The 18286-nt window shown below is 32.6% G+C and overlaps 1 pseudogene; it reads left to right on the forward strand.

Annotated features, from left to right (window-relative positions):
- The first annotated feature begins 712 nt into the window (after positions 1-712).
- Positions 713-2204, forward strand: LOC149534453 (cytochrome P450 94A2 pseudogene; annotated as a pseudogene).
- The last annotated feature ends 16082 nt before the right edge of the window (positions 2205-18286 follow it).

An 18286-nucleotide genomic window follows, 5' to 3' on the forward strand; every position in this document is an offset into this window, starting at 1 on the left:
GGAAAATTTTTGTGTCATCTATGTCATCAAGGATTTTTGGTTGGAAGACAACATGAACATATTTCTTGTGACCCACCAAGACTCCTTTCTAGCCCACAACAAGGTCACATGTGGCCTTCAAGGTATATATAGTAACTAAGCCAATAAGAAGAAGTTAGGGGGTGCTAGTGGGGTCTAGGAGGATGTCATGAATCATATATGTCTAAGGTGGCCAAAAGAGCATCCTCAATTGCATCTTAAGATCCTAAAATAAGTGTCAAGTCTAGATAAATGTCTATGAGTGAAAGAGACTAGGTTGGTAGGGTGGGGTGGGCAGGGGAGGGGGCTTATCCTAGGGGCTGAGCACTCCCAAGGGGAATGGCCATGAAAGAGCTGGTGTCAAATAGAGAAGGGACATGAATTTTTGTTGAATTCGATAGTAGATGATACATAAAGAGATATGAAGACCAATTGAAATTTTGTTATTGGAATTTAACTTTATATTTTTAAGACAATCTTATTGATTTATATTTCACTACTCACTTTACAACAACCTAACTCTTATAAAAATGAATGAAACACTTAACACTCATTGTAATAAGATAATACTTTAGAAATGAAGCACAAAATTTTGCAAAAGTAAAATAAAATTTATCCATTCTAATAAAATCTTCTCAAATTTTTAATATACGTCTATGAACAAAATACTCTCTTCTTGTTGTCTCAACGTCAAGATGATGGCCTACTGCATACCTGTTCACCTTCCTTCTCCACGATTTCTTGGGTCGAGGTATTTTCAATGCCGACGGCGAGCTGTGGAAGATGCAAAGAAAGACAGCAAGCTACGGGTTTAACACCAAGTCTCTCAGAAGCTTCGTGGTGGAGAAAGTGCACTGGGAGATTCAGAACCGGCTGGTGCCAGTCCTAATCAACGCAGCTAAAACGGGTGAGTCTTTAGATTTGCAAGATATTTTGCAGAGATTCGCATTTGGTAATATTTGTAGCGTAGCGTTTCGGGTGGATCCTGCCTGTCTACTCCCCTCAATGCTCACTTCACCTTTTGCAAAGGCTTTTGATGATGCCACTGAAATTAGCGCCGGAAGGTTCTATTCTGCTTTCCCCTTTTGGCGGAGAGTGATGCGCGTGCTTAACATTGGCTCTGAAAAGCGCTTGCGGGAAGCTGTTCAAGTTGTCGACAAATTTGCTTTGGATGTGGTCATAGCAGAAGGAAGGAGATTTTGGCGAGTACGGGACCTGGCAGTGAAAGAGAGGATCTGCTTTCGAGGCTTGTGGCTGCACTTTCAAACAAGTCAGTGCATAAATTAGGGTTGGATGATCAGTCGGAAAGTGAGGGCCAGGAATCAAGTGGTGCAATGAATCTGTTTTTGAAGGAGATGGTGGTGAGCTTTGTTTTGACAGGCAGAGATACAACTTCTGCTGCTCTCACATAGTTTTTCTGGCTTCTCTCTTCTCACCAGAGTGTAGAGGAAGCCATTCACGCTGAAATCATAGAGATATTGGGAAAGAGATCGAGACCAGCAAGTGCCGATGAAGAAGGGGTTGGTTTCAGCTTTGAGGAGTTGAAGGATATGAAATATCGGCACGCTGCTCTGTGCGAGTCGATGCGGCTTTATCCTCCGGTGGCTGTTGATACTAAACTTGCCTCCAAAGACGATGTTTTACCAGACGGGACTTGTGTGAAAAAGGGAACACATTTGAATTACTGTAGTTATGCGATGGGCAGGATGGAAAGTATTTGGGGTAGTGACTGTTTGCAGTTTAATCCCCAGAGATGGTTGAAAGAAGGGGAATTTGTGGGAGAGAATCCATACAAGTTTCCAGTATTCCATGCTGGACCTTGAGTATGTCCGGCCAAAGAGATGGCCTTCATACAGATGAAATCTATTGTGGCTTCAATTATTCACAGTTTCCGTTTGGAGATTGATGATGGGATTGCGTGTCCAGATTATGTGGTGTCTCTGACCATGCGAATGAGAGGTGGGCTGCCCATTACTGTCCGATGTCGACGAGGATTATGTATCTGCTTGATGGGAATATTACGTATGAAAGATATTTCTGAGTTAGTTGAATGATCATGTGCTTACCTAACATATTACGTTATTATATTCAGCCTTCTTTATTCATATTGTCATGTTCAACTACCAGTTGAAAGATCAAGTGGTGACAATATTCTAAAATAATTTTAAAATAATTGTTGATTTTTAGTCCCTGCGTATGAATAGGCAGGGAATAATGTTCCCACTTACTCTTGCTATTAATTTTTATAATCAAAAGTAGTGAATTCTAAAGTTCAAAATTTATTTTATTTTTAAATTAATTTTCTACCACTAATTTCTAATTTTGGATTAGTTACTAGCAAATTTTTCAGAGCTAATACTAATTTTTCAACACAAAAATTAGAGAAAAATAAATCTATAGAATGTTCTAATTAAAATATTAAAAAAATTCAAAAATCTAAACATTTTCCTACATCTTCTACGCCCTTCTAGTGATTGTGTGATTGTGTGCTACAACCCTGTGCCACTATAGAGGTCCATGAGAACATCAAACAATGCTCTTTCCATGAATAAATCCCAATCCTGCTTTGTTGTTTTTGTAGAAGAGATCTTGCAATCACCCCATGCTTATCTAGACTTAAAGAAAATATGTTCAAAAACACCATTACTTACACCCTAACAACGTTGTTACCATTCTCCCATTTGAGCAACACATACACAGTCTCTCTTTCTAAAATAGGGTCTTCTTCAAATTTTGGCTTGAATTCGACGACTACTGGGCAGCTCTTGTTGTGCTAGCTAGGCACATCTAAGCTCTGAGGTCAGAAATGGTTTTATGGGAAACTTGGAGAATTCTACTTCATTTTTCGTTGTCTATATACACATTTCAAGAATGGGTGCATTCAGTTCTTCCTATCTAGTGCATACCCATGTCAGCATATTGTTTATATTTTCTTCTTTGAAGCTACATATTTTGTAATTTATACTTTGTTTCTACGTTGGAGAAAAAACAATAATTAACATAATATATTGTACCATATAAGGACTGCAATCTTTCTGTCAAGTACTATTTTCCCTCTCATATTCATTGCCATAGATGAAATCATTTCATGCTTTATGTACTAATATTAAAAATCTTTGTGCTTACTCTGGCAAAGTCTTTGCAGACACAATAAGCAATTGGTTCAAGTTTTCTAGTACCTTCCACAAATTACTTTCTTGGGCTCCCATATCTGCACTATTTATTTTTTCAAGACATATAATTTAGAATGTCCCCAAGAGAGGACTAGTTTATCAATAAAAAAGCTCTAAAATAATTCATTATGATGAATATATTTCAATCAAATATTAATTCTATTGTATTATTTTATTTTTTAATATGATTTATGTCTTTTCAATATAGAAATATTATGATTTGATACATAATGGTTTTCTTACAATACATTTGAATTAATTATTGATTAGAGTATTATTTATTTTGTTACAAACATGATTTTTTTTAAAATATGATATTTGTTTCTTTTCATTACTATGTTCAAAATAAAATATTTTCCTAAAAAATTATAATTGTAAATAGATTTGCTAATTTACATGTTAATAGTTCAAAATTAATTTTATTTAATTAATAAAATTATGCTAATACTTGATCTCTTAGCATGGTGGATCACATAGTATGATGGGAAAAGTAGATGTAAAAAGTTTTCTACAAAGTTAAATCTATAAACATGATTATGACTGGAAATTTTATCTTTGAATATTGTATTTTCTATTTCAATTTCAATTCAGTAGAATGACGTATTTGTAATTCAATTTCAATTCTATTCTAAGATATAGAATATATATTTAAATAGTTATAAGGTACAATGTGTTATTTTTATATTTATTTTTAAAAATTTGAGTGCAAAAATTTAAAATTCAATTGAAATGTTCTCATTAGAGTTTTTGGTTTCTATTGAATGGCTAACTATTAATACTAACATAAATGCAGTTTGTGATATGACAACTTACATTGATGGTTGAAATTTAATAGACTAGACTTTTGATACTAATTAGAAGGTCCGAAAGTTGCAAAGTCAATATTGAACAACTAATTCCTTTACTACAATAATCAATTTAAGCATTAAAACAAACACACACACACATATGCCTTTCTATCAACTTCTCAATATTCTGTAAAATAATATTATATTTCAAACAAAATAGAATGATTAACTAAGACATAAAAAAATTTATTTTCTAACTCTTTCATAAGGCAAGGACTCAAGCTCTTCCAGAGCTCTTGTTGGCAATGATTTATGTGATAAGTTATGGAAAATGATAGGCTACCTAAGGAAAAGCTAAATGAACAACCAATTTTGATGGACAAGTATATTCCTTCATTTAAATGATTTATACTAACAAGGAAGAGCTAATGAAATGGATGAATAATGTTGCAGAAAAGTATCTGCTCAATACTTCATAATTGCTTAGATATTGCTTGACAACTAAGTCAATAATGTAGTGGGAAATTAATTATTGTTGGCTCTTGCAACACCTAAGTAAATAATTGTAAAAGGTCAGTTTCTCATAGAAAGTCTTTCTAAAATATTAGTTGTAGGGCTTGAATATGAAAGGGAGAAAACTAGAATCCATTGAGATCATAACTGTTGTCGCTTATATTATTAAACTTTTGGAAATATATAATTTCAGTCAGTGGTTGCAGTTAATGTACAAATTTTGAGATATCTATCATTTTTCTTTCATAAAAAGTAATATTTATTTTTCAATTTTAGACCTTTTTTCATAAACTTTTGGAAATATTTAACTTTAGTTGGTACTTGCAATCAATGCAAAATTCTTGAAACATCTATTGTTTTTCATAAAATAAATCTATCCTCAATATTTTATATCTTCCAATTAATCAAAAATTCTAAACAAGTAAAAGGAACTAGACACAAATTACAATTAAGTGTCTACAAAAAATGTGGTGCTATTGACCATGTGCAAGAAAGACTTAATACCATTGCGAAAAATGTCCTTTACCCTAGGATTGTGTAATTAGTGTTATACATAGACCAAGACTTTGAAACAGATCTTTTTTCTTGAGAAAAAAGATAATTACAATTATAATGCATAATATTTAGTATAATAAATAATTTATATTGAACACTAAATACTATGCAATGAATATTTGTTCTTTTGTATAATAATATTGGTCTATATATATTGGGCAGTTGATTAATTCAAGGATGGACTAAAAGATAATTAAAGATAATTTATTATTGTAAACTATCTTTACTGCATGCATATTATGAGAAGTACTTTGTTTTGTAGTATTATAATAAAAATATACATTGTCTAGTTGAGAGATGAGTTATATAACAATGATTTAAAGATATGATAGGTACAATTTAATATCAATATGTTCAATATGATATTAATAAAGTAATACAATTATCTAAAATCTCATTTAATAATGCAATAAAATTATATGATTGTATCGTATAATTTAGAATCATCCAATCCTATTAATACTCATCTCTTAATGAAACGATCATTTTTTTCAATCATTAGCTAAATATGATTAAGGTTAATATGTCAATTACCCAAAAAATTACATAATTAGTAGAACAAAAAATTAATATTGTGAAATATATCTTTTTCCTTATATAAAATAATTAAAATGGGACATTTAGAATAATAAATAAGTTAAAGTCAAAAAAAGTGTTATGAAATAGATATTTCTTGTTTTAGTGTTATAAGATTATTCTTTATTTGCTAGTTGATAGATGAAATGTGAAATATCAATTTAGAGATATTTTCAATAATCCATAGAGAGAGAGAGAGAGAGAGAGAGAGAGAGAGAGAGAGAGAGAGAGAGAGAGAGAGAGAGAGAGAGAGAGAGAGAGAGAGAGAGATCTAAAACCTAGAATGGAGTGAAGTCATAGAGGATGGGAAAAAAATGATTTTGTGAAGGCAAGCATGCCATATGACCCTTTGGATGGAGGTACTAGAGACTATGCCAATGTGGAGGAGATTGAACTTCCTATGACTTATGTGCTAATGCAGAGTCTCAAAGAAGTGCATAGGAGAGAAGGGTAGGTGGGAGCTATTGACATTAAAGTCAATTTGTCTATTGGTGACTCAACACTTAGTCAAATGGTTCCATTGCTACCAAGCTCTACATTTGCTACCAAGCTTATAATTCATCCAATAGTGTTAACCAAGTTTCTCAATTGATATTGAGCTAAAAAAATAGTTTGCAGTTCATGTTGAGCTACACAACATCTACTGAGCATCAGAGACAATTTACAGTTAGTCCAAGCGCAACAGTGTCTACCGAGCTATCTAGTTTATGTGATGAAGAATCCAGTGCTAACTAAGTTGTGTAGTGTTAAAAAAGCTCTATAGTGTCTACATTGCTCACAATTTTAATTCAGTGAATCTAGTGTTGATCGAGTCATGCAATGTCAATTGTGTGATTCTGCAACTTCCAATTTTCTTAGTGTTCACTAAGTCACATAGTACCGACTAAGTTCAAGCTACTTAAAGAGTGATAAGTATGGATCAAGCTTCAATTTCAACTGAGTGCCAGGGTTTTCTGAGCATTGACAATGTCTATTGTGTGTCAAAAAATCATTGATTTTGTCTTCTAAACCTAAGTTATAGCAGTTGAGCCGACTTTGTGAATTATGATGAATTTGGTATTCTAGCCAACTCTAGAAGGTAATGAATTGGAATAGTATATATGTAATACATTCATCATATATAAATATGTATGTGAAGATGTATAATGAGTGTATGAGTGTGAATTGAAGAATGGTACAATTAGTATAAGGGACAACATAGATTTATCTATCACAGCTAGGTGATCATTGCAATACAAGGAATCTCATTCAGCAAATCAAAGTTGGAGATTAGAGATCAACCACTAATTCATCCTAATAGGTGTATTAGACAAATCCTTTAATAGGGTAGACTTAATAGTCTTTTGTTAAATCCCCTAATCCAGTTCATACTTTATTGTATGTTTATAATTCCTTTAACAAGGTGGACCTCACATTCCTTATTGCTCGTAATAGAAAAGATCACTAGAAGTGGTCAATGGTAACCTATTGGTTACCTTTATACTGCATTACTAAAGCTTGTGGATATCATCCCCACTCCAATTTTACTTTCTAATTGGAAGGTTTATGGGTTACCATATGTTGTGTCAAAGTGTTATGATTTTTTTATTGCTTTCATTCTTTCATGCATGCAACTAGATCAGAATAATATATTAAGAATTTATTGGTGAAATAAGGTAAAGATTTTCATGGTTCCTTATTCACTCCTCCCCTCTTAGTAACCTAGCCTACCTTATATTTCAAATAATTGGTATTCGAGCTACTAGTTCTCACATTAGAAGTTTGATAGCTTGGGATAAGATCAAAGGTAATGGAGGTATACATGCTAGATAAGACTATTGAGGATGAAAAGTTGGATCTAGAATTTGTCATTGAACAAATCAAGAAAAAAAAGAGGAGAAACTCTTTGAAAAGAAGGAAAGATCTTGTAGTAAAAATGGATGATAATCTCTACACTAAAAGAACAATTGAAGACTTATGTCCAAAAAGAAATTTAGATGAAGTTGATACAACAATCAAAGACCTATTGGAGAAGAAGTTAGAAATATGAATAGAGAGAGAGAAATTCAATCTGTCAGATTATGTAAAGTCATGGAAGAAAAATTCAAACCCAAAAGAAGTGATAGAAGAAAAGGACAATGAAATTCAACAACTATCCCTTCAACAAACATGTTTTATTGATCAACTTAGTGATGAAAGTCAAGAGCTTATCAATCTAAGGATAGAGAATGAAAGACCATAGAATGATCTCAATATTGAAAAGGAAAGCAATGATATAATGATAAAATATTAGGAAAACATGAATCAATTAAATGAGAAAAGTCATTATAGACACAAAGACAAAGATGGATTAGGATATACAAAAGAAGGTAAATCATCTCAACAAGGAGCTCAAAAGAATTAAAGGCCTACTTGCACTCATTTTGGTAACATAGGTCATACATCAAACAAATGTTGGAGCAATGGTAAACAAAAATTTAATGGAAAGCGTTACATTTGTAACAAGCATGGACATAGAGCAAGTGAATGCACAGAGAAACCTAAGTTTGAAGGAAAGTGTCACAATTACAAGAAACAAGGAGACAAATCTTTAGAATGAAAAACTAAGAAGTGGAACCTACTAGAAAAAACTGTGAAAGCAATATTTGGATGGGATTACAACACATGGTGTAGATGCCACTACTATGGTGAGTTTGGGCACATTGGAGAAAATTGTATGAAACATCACATGAGGAAAAAAGATACTACAAAGAGATGTTTTATTTTTATAGAACTTGGACATCTTGCCAAGAACTATATGAACACAAGAAGAATTCAAGATGAAAAGAAAGATAAGGCTGACAATATAAGAGAACAAATGAGGTAGTAATGGGTACCAAAATCTCTAGAAAATGCAAGCTAAAATCATGAAATGTATGACACCCAAGTCAATGAGTTGGGGTGTCAAAAATATTTCAACTTAGTTCCCTATGGAGATCACTGGAACTATGAGTCAAAATAAGTCAGCTAACACTAGTTCCATCTAGTAAGTAGAAAGATCAATATCAACATTCAAGATGCACAAGGATCACTGAGTGATAAAAAAAGTTCAAGACAGTACTGAGCATGGTTAGGTTATATATCATTTCATAATGTACATGCCATGTTTCTAACTCTACCAAGTACCAAGGCCAAACCAAATGGTGGTAATGTTTACAAGTTTAGGAGTTCACTGAGTTGGTAGTTCCTATCAAATCAAGAGACCGTATTGAGTTGAAGGTGTCTTCTGAGCATTAGAGAAAAAATTGAGAGGAGGATAGCCTATTACCAAGTGAGTATAAATATGAAGCATTAATGGTGGCTAAAAAGAGGAAATTCAATAAAAGGAAGAAATTGAACACATTGTTTCACTGTGAAATTTTAGAGCATAGAGTGAAGAGTGACTTTAGAGCTTCCAAGCAATTTAACCTATTATTGTTTAAGATTATCCCATTTTTAAAACCCTACCAAGTGATGGCATCTTCAACCAGAAAAGCTAAGAAAGGATAAAAAATGTTGGTTTGTGGACTAGATTGAAAGGCTCTTGCATTCAAGCCGAGTCCAACAATTTTAGAGATATTACACCCTACTAGATCATAATCACAAATTCTGCCCAAGGTACTTCTTGTCCATGATATTTTTTCATTCTATCATTCTTCAATCCAAGAACTTGAAACCCTAAAAATGAATGAAGTGTTCAATGATTTATGTGTGGATGACATTCTCAAAGCCATGCATAATCATTTGGAAATGAAGGGCTTAACAAATATTCTACATATGCTAAAGTATTTTCAAGTCAAGTGGACCAAATTTATTCTAAGCTGAGTTTGTAATGGATAATTTTGGATAGATCACCCTATCTTGATAATGAAGAAGATGATACATATAATCACTAAATCACCCATTTTGAATAAAGATGAGACCACTCAAACCTTAGGTTAGGAAGAGTTGTCAAAGCGTACACTTGTTGAGTGGGATAGAAGAGGTATGAAGCTAAGTGGTGTGATAGTTATGGAGTTGAAGTTTGGGGTCCATGTGATTTCTCACAATATATAGGTCAAGCCAGTTGAACAATGTGTCGTATGAGGTTCTTGATCTGGCATACAAAGTGGTAAAGAATAACTTGTGTTTTGAAATTGCCGATTGGTTGTTGAACCAATTCAACAAGAATATGGAAAGCATTAGAGTGTCAAAGAAAAACTCGTGTAAGTTCGGTTCTCTTTTGACATGTCTATTTCTCTTTGTTCAGAAGTTTTTCCCTTCCAAAGGATCTATAGTATGGAGAAAGGATATTTCAATATTATACCAAATTAATGAATACATAATAGAGATGGGTGAGAATTTTAGCAGCATTATGGATAGTTACTTTGAGTCATTCAAGGAAAAGATACAAAAAAGATTTAGGATACCCAAGAATCTTGTATAAGACTATGGGCAAGATATTTGTTTCATGGCTGACTGTGACAAAGTTTATATTCAAGTAGTCAGACCTAGAGTGGCATGGGTTAAGCCTCTAGATTATGAAGGTAACATTGATGACACTAAGGATGTCATTGAAGCTCTATTGGATGAGCTTGTGGATCCTAAAGCCACTTATCTTGGAACATATGATGAGGAAAAGGCCAAAATTGAGCTTGAGATAAAGATACCACAAGTAGTAACTAGAGGAAGGAACAAGACAGAGAAAATAATAAAGAATACCAAGTCATCAAGCTCTCCTCTAATACTTACCGAGGGAAAAGGAGATGATGTGAAAGATGATGTTGAAGAGGATGAAGCAAAGGAAACTAAATCTAAGAAGGAAGAGCCTCCCAAGAAGAAGGGGAAGGTTATTATAAGAAAACCTACTAAGTCCTCCCTTGTAGTATCTACAAGAAGAGAAACAAAATCTATGAAGAAGTTGAAGTTAGGTGAAGATGAAGCATAAAATATTATCTTCAAAAGGTCTACACCTACACTTCAAGAAAGATTAAAAAAGATAGAAGAGGGAGTAGACATGGCATGTTTTAAGTCACTTAAGTATGAGAGTAGAAGTGAAGAAGAGAAAAAGTAGATTGATGATACTCTTATCGAAAAATTAGGCAAGTGAAAATAATAACCTTATGAGCTTTCACAACAAATTTCAGATGAACTTTTGGAGGCAATTAAGCCTAGATTAGAAAGTGCAATGAAGAATGTTGAGGACATCTATGAACAAACTTTGAGATAGCTTGTGCCTAGTATCACTAAAAAGGAGGTGAAGGAATCCTTGAAGAAAAATAAGAATGAGCTCACTCTTAAATTAAACACATGTCTAATATTGCTTAAGGACATTGAATTTGTGGTGTAGTCTACTTCTATCACATGGAAAAATAGCTATGGGTTGCATAAACCTAGTGAATTTGTGGTGCATATCGATGAAAAGGATGGTGGAGATGATGATGCAGAAGAAGAAGAAGAATAAGAATAAGAAGAAGAAGAAGAAATAAAGGATGATGATATAGATGATGTTGATCTTGATGATGAGGATGAAGGACATGAAGCTACTAAGGAAAGTCTTCTAGAAATATAGATTATTGAAGAAACCTATGAAGAGAAGATTGGAGTATTAGTTATGACTTCATTTCCTCACTCTCTAAGCAAAGCCTTAGTGCAATCAGGCTCAAAAAAGGCTTCTACCAAATTGGTTATGGTTACCACTACTACACCAAGCACCCAACTAATCTCTAGATCTCTACTATTGAGTGCTAGATTGACTAAAGTGCCCGATACTTCATCTACCAAGCATCAAGTTCTTCCAACGTCAGCCTTGACCAAGCAACAACAAGGTATTCCTGTTGTTAGTGCTATCTCTACATTTATCTCTATTACATCTATTTCTATTGTTTCTTCAATACTAAGTGTATCCAAAGCTAGTACAATGATAGTTGTGAAGAAGTCTCAACCAAGAACTGAAGTCTCAATAAGGGTAAAGAAATTGTTTCTACCATTTAAAAAGTTAAGGGTAAAGAAGAAGGGGAATAAATTGATCTAGATGAGGACATTGTTATTCCAAATTGTGATATGTTTATCCTCACTCCTGATCAAATGGATACCTTGGGAGAAATCATAAAGAAAAGGGCTCAGCAACAAAAGCTTGGAAAAGAGGAAAAGAAGAAAAATCAAGTCCTTGAGGACATAAAGAGCATATTTTTTGATGCTCTAACTATTGAGGTTGATAGAAAAAAACTATTCTAGATCAATTATCTAAAATTGTCCACGAGTATAATGAAGATTTGAATGGACAAGGAAAACTGCTACAAAGAGCTGAAAGGAAGTTTGAAAAAAAAGTGTTGGAGCAAGTTGCAATAAATATTGCAATAGAGAAATTAGGAATTTCTAACATTCTTGCTACACTAGAAACATCTATAAATAATGTTGTTTCATTGTTTGTCAAACTGAGTGATACATCTATCTTCACAAAGGAGATCAAGGATAAATTGTCCAAGATGGATGAGGATATGAAGAAAACTACACACCAACTATCACTTGATCAAATTTACACTTGTGCACATTACACAAAGATCATATACCTAACAAATATTTAGGTAGCATTATTGAGGGAAGAAGCCAGAATTAGGGCCACACATGTAGAAATTCAGGGCATGATTCTTCCAAATATGGATGCATTGCAAAAGTATGTTGCACATGCAAAGACTTTCATCCATGATAAAAAATTCTCCATAGCTTACCACATGATGAAATTTCTAGGAGAAGTACAAATAGCCTTTTATGCAAGTAAGGTATTGTAAGTGAATTGGGACAAGACTATGGTACTAATTCTAAAGGTACATTCTAATTTCTTGTTACATTTTGGTATTAACTTGTAGATTTTATACACCTTTGGCATTTATGTCAAAAAGGGAGAGAATACTATTGGCCAAGGAAAAGGGGTAGAAGTGTATATATATGTATAGAAAAGATTTTATATAAAAGGAGAAGATCACTATACTCAAGATGAATGCATATAGGAGAGATATATGTATGGGGGAGTAGTATAGTAATATGAAAACTTATACATATATAGGTAAGTAGAATATATCTTTAAAAAAAAAGCAATTTTGAAAAATCAAAACTAAAAAAAAAATAGAGTATGTTACTGACTTACAATAACATGAAGTCAAAACTAAGTTGAAGACATAGTATGGTGATAAAGAAATTTTTTTTTTTTGACTTTTAATTTTGAGTATTCATATTTTTTGGTTTGATAAGTGTTTTTGTCACTAATGACAAAGGGGGTGATTGTTGACATTAAGGTCAATTTTCCTATTAGTGACTCATGACAAGTAGTCAAATGGTTACAGTGGTACCGAGCTCTACAATTGCTATCAAGCCTATGCTTCATCCACTAGTGTCAACCAAGTGTCTCAATTGCTACCAAGCTAAAAAAACAATTTGGAGTTCATGCTGAGCTAAACAACATCTACCAGGCATCAGAGATAGTTTACATAATAGCCCATGTGTAGTAGTGTCTACTGAGATATCTAGTGGATGTGATGAAGACTCTAGTGTTAATTGAGCTATATGGTGTTAACCAAGCTCTACAATATCTACCAAGTTCATAGTGTTAACACAATAAATCTAGTGTTGACCAAGTTATGCAATGTCAACTGAGTGATTTAGTAGCTACTGAGTTTCTTAGTATTCACCGAGTCATACAGTGCTGACCGAGTTTGAGCTACATGAAGAGTGATCAATACTGATCGAGGTTCAAGTTCAACCAAGTGCCAAAGTTTATCTTTAGAACCCAAGTTACAATAGTAGGGCTAACTTTGTGAAATATGATGAATTTGGTATTGTTGCCAACTCTAGAAGGTAATGAATTGGACTGGTATATATGCAATGCATTATACAATATCTAAATATGTATGTGAAGATGTATAAAGAGTGTATGAGTGAAAATTGAAGAAGGCTAAAATAAGTATAAGGGACAATAAGGGTTTATATTTTATAGCTAGGTGATCATTGAAATACAAGGAATCTCATTCAACAAATCAAAGTTGTAGATCAAAGATTAGCCACTAATTCATCCTGACAAGTGCATCAGTCAAATCCTTTAATAGGGTAGACTTAATAGTATTTTTCTAAATCTCCTAACTGATTGCATACATCGTTATATGTTTGTAAATCCTTTAAGAAGGTGGACCTCACAGTCCTTATTGCTCCTAATAGGGCAGATAACTCGAATTGGTCAATTATAAGCCTTAATAGGTTAACTTTATATTGTAGTACTAAAGCTTGTGATTATCATCTCCACCTTACCTTTTCTTTCTAATTGGAAGGTTCTTGGGTTACCATATCATGTGTCATTGTTATGAATTTTTATGGTTTTCATTATTTCATGCATACAATTACATCATAATAATATATGAAGGATTAATTGGTGAAATAAAATGAAAAAATCTTTGTTCTGGATTTACCCCTCCCATCTCAATAACCTAGCCTACCTTATATTTCCAATGGGAGTATAGTTTTCTATATTATATGTACATAGACTTGTCTATAAGGGCCACCCTCTAGAAAAAACTATGGGTGGAGAAAACTATTCAATTCAAGGTTAATAGGCAAAAGATATTTTCCTCTTCCCTAAAAATAACGACCTTTTCTCTAGTGTTTTCTTTTTTCTAGTTCCAAATTATTTGGTGAAGAAAGGTTAGGCTTCCATGAAGCATTTGTTGATTGGTATGTTTATTAGTTTGAGGCTTAATTTTGATTTTTTGCATTCATTAGCAAATTACAAATGGAATAGGAAAGGTTAGACTGATGTGTTAGCAATGGCTAAGATATTCTTTTGGTTTATGTTTACTTGTGAGGAATATTTAAATATAGTCTTGGTTAGGGGGAAGGGATCCATGGACTATTGAGAGGGCCTCTTTGTCTTTGAAACAATGTGAATTGAGTTTTTCACCTCTCCAGTAGGTCAATAATGCTATGCTAGGTTGGTTAGACTCCCTTGTTTACCATTGAAATTTTGGAATGAGGAATTTTTTTGGGGTATCCAAGCTTTCTTTGAGAAGATTTCCTCTATGGACCCTACGATATCTACTAGAAAGTGACTTAAGTATGCCAGAGTTTAACAATCCTCTAATTTTTAGTCACCATTTCTATTATACTAAAGTTGAGTTCATCGGGCCAAGCTATGTAATTTTAATCAATCTATTTTACTTATTTCAATTGTGATACAAGTAGGCACTATGATAAGGAGATTTTGGTTGAGGATGCTAAATCTAAAGCTCCCAAAAGGCTTGGAAGTTAATATAAGATACCTTAGGCAGAGTCTATGAAAGGAAAGAACAATGTACGAATTTGTATCTTGGAGGTTAACAATTGGAATATGTTAGACAGAAATTCTAAGATTAATCTTCCTAATGTTTTGGGCACTCCAAAAGTGGAATCTGTGAATTTGGTGATCTTAGATGAGGATAGTTAAGTTTCCTAACAATATAGGAACAAACAATGAATGATAAGAAGATCAAGTCTATTGGGATGCTTTATTGTCTCAAAGGGTGGAATGGAACAATATTAAGAATACATAAAATTATGGCGCACTTACTAATGGGGTAGGTGTTATGTGATGCATACCTATCCATACATCTTGTCCAATAGAATGTTGGGTCCCCCCATTTTTCCCCTTTTCCTATGTTGGGACAAGTTTTTGTTTTTTTCTTTATTTTTTTCCTCTTGGGTCTAGGACCTTGTAGTGAATCATCCCTTATCAAGGTCTTGGTTTTGTTTGATTTCTATAGGAGAGCCAAAGTTTGCAACAAAAAGTAAGATTCCAAAGTTATCATTCTTCTTTGATTTATCTACTATCTTCTATGAGTTTTCATTACTAAATATCTTGCATTGCTTCTATAGGAAATACACCTTTTATTGTAGCTACAATTTCTGAAAAAATCTCAAAATATTGTGGTATCTCACATAGATATTATTTTGAGGTATGTAGCATTAATAGTTCTAGGAAACCTATTCTAATTAATTCATAGTATTAATAATTATCACACATTAAACCTATATAGAATTAATAATTACTTCTCACAACCCTTCTAAATATACATTTCCATGTGCACGATTCCTTTTCATGAGTAGAAATCTATTTATTCCAAATAAACAATAAAAATTGTGCTTCAATAGAAAATGAGAGAACAAATATGTAATCTAAATAATAACTATAGAAAACAATAGAGTTTAAATTCTAATATGGGTATGTTCAAGATCATGGCGTGCCAAAAAGTGGTGACTGAAAAATTATGTAGTTTTGAAATCATCAAAGCATTTCAAAATCTATTCCAACTTTGTTCCCAACCATCCTGATACCAAACCCAAAAACTAATACCTTTATAAGGCCTATTATATCTTTGGATAGAAATGCTACATGGTCGACTTAAAAAATGTCCCAAAAATGTTCTTTTGGCTTTTTTACTTCCACTATGTAGCTAACAACTCTTTTTTTCATGCAGATTTTATGAAACAAAAAGAGTTTCTTGAGAATGTTCTTAGCTTTCCATAAATTTAATGTGTACCAAATTATGAGTTTAGCAAGTAATTATTACTTATTTTTTAATACATATAAAGTGTTGATTGACACACTAATTTTAAAAAAATTATAACTTCCAAATGGTTTTTAAAATCCAAAAGATGCACCACATTCTCTGTTTCTTCTACTATAAGGGAAGAAAAAAGAAAATTTAAATATTGCAAATTTTTGAATTAGTTAAGGTGGTTAGACACAAGAGTTCTTTTAATTCCAAAAATACTATAGTACAAAATTAATAATTAATTCTTTATTTAGAATAAAAATACCCAAAAATATGCATCACATATATGAATGAGTCCACTTATTTTTGTCCTAAAATATTTGTAATATTGCATTAAAATTAAAAATTTTGACTGATCAATTTTTAATTATTTTTAGATAAGACCTAGTATTCTAGAAACTAAATTCAATTTCCTAGATATTCTTTTCTATCAATTTTTTGGTAGAAAGTTCATAACAAGTTAAAAATTGCAAGTCAAGTTGATATAACCTTAATTAGTTGATTTTTCATTGCTACTTAAGGGCATAGTTTTGTTGACCATGATCTTGTACATACCCATATATTTAATTGGATTTTAGTAGGATTGTGTTAGATACAATTTGATGTACACTAGATAATATACTCTATGTTGGAAACAGATTGATACAAATATGAGAATGTGTTTCAATCATTGTTTTGTCACTGATGTCAAACTTGCTACTTGTTGGTAAGATAATTGCTTAGAATATTTGAGTGCTATTATTTATTTGATTGATGAAGAGGATTTGATCAAATGAGGTAACAATAGTACCTAGAGGAAAGGTTGAGTGATATTATAGTGCATTGATTATCTACTTAAGGTTGAAAAGGATGGATACACTAATTAAGTTCAAAAGAACAAGTAAAATGAATTATGTTTACCAAGCTTAACAATTTGCATAGTAGGTGCAAAGAAATGTTAGTGTAAGTTGAGTACAAAAATAGTTGGAGCCAAGAAAAGTCAAATTTTAGTGTATGTTGAGTGATACAGTGATAATCGAGTAAAGTTTCATTTATGCTAAGCACTAGTAAACTTTAGTTCATGCTGAGAAACATAATATGTGTTGAGAATTAGAAGCAAGTTAATGATAAGTGACAACATTATGAGAAAGATCATGAATTTCAAGAATATGAGCCAAAAAGTTTGATTTCTTGGATTGTTTGAACTATGTGGAAGATAAGCTTGATGAGATGGTGGCACAAAACTCAAGATGAACTATTTTGAGGCAATATCAAAGAGGATTAAAGGAGAATTTTTTAGAAGGGAATAAAATGATAAGATGGGTAGATTCGTTGAATTCTACCTAATCCTACCTAAACCTAAAATGACCAATACAAGATGAACGACAAAAGATCTAAATTTTATATTTATAGAGATGTCTAGTCAAAAGAAAAGGTTTTCATGTGTGATAACCTAAGGAAGACAAAGAGCCTAAGGTATTGCTTCATTCAATGGCCAAAGAGAAGAGACTACTATTGGCAAGCAAAGAAAGAAGGCTTAAAGGCATGGATGCTTGAAGGGTGGATAACCTATCAAAGCTAAAGTGTGTGAAAGCCAAGCAGAATTGAGGACAAAACTAGAGATTTGTAATCTACAAAGTGAAGTTGTAAGTTGTTATCAGATCAAGCCTTATTGTTACTTTTGAATCATTGTATCAGACTAGGATAAATCCTTTGGATTAATGTTGACCTAATAGTCATTTGTAAATTATTTTACTGGGTGACATTTAACAGTGTACATTGTAACCTTTAATAGGGTTGGCCTTTCATAGGGCATCACTTTAGAAGAGTGAGAATGAGTAGCATGTTACTAGGGGTTTTTCCCAAATTGGGTTTCCATGTAAAATCATTGTGTCAAATGTGTTATTGAATCTGTTATGTTTCATGCTTACATTTCTACAAAGTTGTTTTGATAGTAACCTACAAATTTTAAGCCATTGTATGATCTAATAGATGTATGCATGATGAATATGTTTTTATAGATATGGGTTCACTAAGCTACGAAAAGTTTTATTTGTATATCTAGACCTCGGATAACTAATTCACTCCCCCTCTCAATTATTCTAAAGAATTCTAAAAATTGGTATCATAG

Source organism: Cupressus sempervirens, chromosome 10 (assembly GCF_028749045.1).
Source record: "Cupressus sempervirens isolate cs-2001-9-10 chromosome 10, ASM2874904v1, whole genome shotgun sequence".
Classification (NCBI taxonomy): Eukaryota; Viridiplantae; Streptophyta; class Pinopsida; order Cupressales; family Cupressaceae; genus Cupressus; species Cupressus sempervirens.